This window comes from Chenopodium album, chromosome 9 (genome assembly GCF_948465745.1).
Source record: "Chenopodium album chromosome 9, dcCheAlbu1.1, whole genome shotgun sequence".
Taxonomy (NCBI): Eukaryota; Viridiplantae; Streptophyta; class Magnoliopsida; order Caryophyllales; family Amaranthaceae; genus Chenopodium; species Chenopodium album.
Window position 1 is genome coordinate 32150323 of NC_137842.1, and position 4016 is coordinate 32154338.

General features: G+C 39.4%; 1 non-coding gene across 1 annotated transcript; it reads left to right on the forward strand.

Annotated features, from left to right (window-relative positions):
• Nucleotides 1–601: 601 nt before the first annotated feature.
• Nucleotides 602–708, forward strand: LOC145560889 (small nucleolar RNA R71). Its single transcript, XR_014093484.1, has one exon. It is a non-coding gene; the product is annotated as a small nucleolar RNA R71 (small nucleolar RNA).
• The last annotated feature ends 3308 nt before the right edge of the window (nucleotides 709–4016 follow it).

Consider the following 4016-nt stretch of genomic DNA (forward strand, 5'->3'; position numbering starts at 1 on the left):
TTTGTGTGTGGTCGGGTAGGGATTATTCTTCATTTTCTTGAGGATTTTGGTCATGATGTTGATCTTGAAAGTTCCCTATTTGGATGAAGGGTAGGAAAAATTTTAGGTTGGTAGATTAAAGAGAGGTCCATCTTGGGAGTAGGAGTTTTTAAGGCTTGGAGGTTGTTGAAGTTGTTGAGATTGAGTTTGGGTTAAAAACTCTTCTTCCCTCAAAGTCAAAGCCTCACCATGCTTGGGATTGAACTCTCTACAATAGGATGCATCATGATCCATCCCACCACAACAAGCACATGAGAAATCAATGATTTGTGTTGGTTTTGAACCCAAACTAACACTTGAGTTAATCTTGGAAAGACCTTCATTCAAGAGCTCAACTATGTGCTTAAGTTGGCCGACTTTCTCCAAATCATAAAGATCTCCTTTCTTCCCTTGGGACCTTCTTTGGCCTCCCAAAGAATATCTAGTAGCCACTTCTTCAATTGTAGCTTTAACTTGGCCTTGAGGGATCTTAATCAATAGGCCACCGGCACCCGCATCTAGATTGGTCCTTGACATTGGCTCCAAGCCATCATAAAAGAATCTCATGAGCAAATTATGGTTGAATTCATGATGAGGACATGCTTTAATCTAATCCTTAAACCTTTCCCATGCTTCACCAAGAGTTTCATCCGGTTCTTGCTCAAAGGAAGCTATCTTCCTCCTCATTTTTGCGGTTTTCTCATCGAAAATGAACCTCTTGAGAAAGGCGTTTGCAACTTCCTTACATGTGGTGAGAGAGTTGGGCTTCAAAAGCTTGAGCCATTTCTTTGCTCTTCCGGTGAGAGATTGCCGAAAGAGATGCATACGAATGTAATCTTGGCTCACTTCATTGGTTTGCATCATTGCACACAACTCAAGGAATCGGTCCAAATGCTCAATGGGGTCTTCACTTGGACCTCCGAAAAATTGCTCAATTTGTACCATCCTAGCATATTGTGGATGGATAGTGAAATTAGTCTAGGTGGTTGGGAGAAGTATACCACTTGTGAGCTCATAGATTTCCAGATTTCCAAACTCCCTAAAAAGATGGTCATCCTCTTGTCTTGCCATATCTCTATTTGAATACAATAAAGCTAAGCACATGATTAGAAATGACAAGTAGGATTAAACAAGCAAAATAAAAGAAAGGAAAGCAAATAAAATGACCCTAACAATAGGAAAAAAATGTTAAACAAGCCACTTCCCCGATAACGGCGCCAAAATTTGATAGAGGGTTAGATACGTCGTTAAACTACTACGCTAATCAAATTAAGCATTTATATTCCTAAACTACCCTAATACAAGTATAGGGGCATGTAAAGGGTCGAGCCACTAAGGAAGCTCACTCATTCAACATCAATTTTAATTAATGCAAGAGTAAAAAGGGGAATGTTTTTGTTGGTTTGTGAATAAAGAGCACTAAAACTACAAATAAGCAAAGAAAATGATGATTAACATTAAGAGAGAACGACGCTAGGGATACGGGGGTGTCAAACATGATTAGAAATAGGGGAACAATAATGGTTATCATGATGAACATGCCAAAGAACACAAAATTCTACCTAAACAATTCATTCTCATGCAATAGTCTAGGCAAATTAATGAAAAAGGGTCTATACAAATTAGGATCATTCTCATGCATCCTATTAGTTACAATCAAATCAAGAGAATAAAGAAGCAAAATCCATAAAACTCCACTTTAATAACTCATTCTCATGCAATCATTAAAATAGAGATGATCTTAATCTTGTTCAAATCACTTTCATGCATTTAAACTAGAAAACATCAAATAAAGTGCCACAATAATCTCAAGCTATCAAAAATCTTGTCTTTCATCAATTTATGTCATGAGTTCAATCCAACCATCATCATTCATCCAATATCAACACATATTTTCCACCCCCTTCCCATAACTAAGAAATTATCCTAGGGAAGGGAGATTAAGCTTTATAACAATACTAAACATGAATTCAAGAAGCACAAAACTAAGCATGATTAAGAACAATGAAAACAATACAAACTAGTTCAACTAAAAAGATGAATGAATATAATCAACAATAAAGCCAATAAATAAAGCTAAAAGTAGGGATTAGAGATTACTAAAGATGAACTAGATTAAAGATGAAAACTTGGAAGAATTGCTTGATTGAAATGAACTTGACCAAAAGTTAAATACAATAGAAAAACTTGAGCAATAATCTACTTTCTCTCTCTAAAATTATCTCATCTAACCCTAAGAGAGAGAAGCTCTCCTAAAACTAATAAAGCAAATAGCATAATAGATGAATGACCCTCATTACCCCAAAAAATGGGTATTTATACTAACTTAATAAAAATAAGAAAAATAAAACGAAGGAAATAAATAAAGAAAGAAAAGGAATTAAAAAGAAATAAGAAAAGAGAAAGGAAAAAGGAAATAAAAATAAAAAGAAAACAAAATATTAAAAACCCAAATCCCCAACAAAACAATTAGACTCCAATCCCCTTTCCTTCGATCCTCTAGCTGCTCTAATTTCTGATCATCATACCACAATCATAAAGCGTTATTAAATCACCACCGTCAATCATCATCTCTTATCATTGAGCATCAATTAAGGCTGTTCGATCTTCATTAAAAACCATGTGAGAAGCTCATGAAATGGTTCGATCGAACCGATGGCAGGTTCAACCAAACTACGGGGATTGGTTCGGTCGAACCATGGGTGTGTTCGACCACACCTTCAAATTAGAAAAGTTTAAAAGTTTGGACTGTTTTTTGCACTTTTACAACGACCGAACTTCTCAATAGTTTTCCCGAACCTCATGAATTTTCAATTTGCTCTGATTTTATGGATTTTGTTTGTGCGAATTGCTGCTGCAATTGAGCGGTGCGAAGGTCGATTGGAGGACCAACTGATGCAGGTGTGTTGTGTGCTTGTAGCTGTAAATTGGTGCGGATGTGTTTATGTTTGGGCTGGTGGAGATGCGCCGCTGCTCTTTTGGTGGTGAGAGTTGCAGCGGCGGAGATGGTGGCAAGCGTGGGAGGCGCTGCAACTGCTGCGGGCTGCTGCTATAGTAGTTGTTGCGGTGGTGATTGTTGTTGTTGTTGGCGACTGGAAGTTAGGGGTTATTAGTGGCGATTGGAGGCAGCAGTGGTGGTCTAACTGTTGTATTGGGGTGCGTGGATTGGTTTGGTGGTGTAGTGAAGGTTGTAGGTGGAGCTGGTGGTTGCGTGAGGTTACAATTGACGGTTTTGGTGTTATGGTGTGCGTGAGGTGATGAGTGGCTGAAGTTATTGTGATGTTGGTGGATGGAGAATGGTTGTTACGTTCCGGGAGTTTGGACCCCGAAACGTGCGGCGCACTCTAGCCTTTTGGCAGCAAGAACGCTAGCCTTGAGCGGAAGAGGGGCTTGCGAGCATAAAGCAACACAAGCGGGAAATTGAATCAAAGAGCACTCACGTCTATTTGGGTGACGGAGTGCGGGTGGTCGGGGCTTGTGACGGCCGATAATTCACGGCGGGCACAAGCAGGTCCGAACCACGAGTTCTTAGTGCATCAAGTTGGTTTGGAGGGGAGCAATTATGCAAGTAAGACACAATATCTATAAAGGTCTAACAACAAACAAGCATAAGAGCAAAGCAACACTTGGTAGAAGGCTTAAGATTTCATTAATCATTCACCCTCTAAAGAGCTTTAAATGACATACAAGGAGAATCCCTAGTGAACACTGATCTGATAGTAACACAATAATGGGACCTCAAGCTAAGAAAGCATAAACTAAACTCTAGGAAAGCACTTAAAGGGAATCTAATACATCAAAAGGAGTTGGATTCTAACAATGGTGCAGGGGAAGTTTGGTGTTTTGGTGTGGTGGAGGTTAAGAAAGATTAGAGGGGGAGAGAGTGGTGTAAGATAAGGGGCAGCAACATGAGCAGTAAGTACGTAGAGCGAGGGGTATTGCACATTTGGCTCGAACCTCGGACCTCCGAACACGATCCTACAAAACCAAATATACAC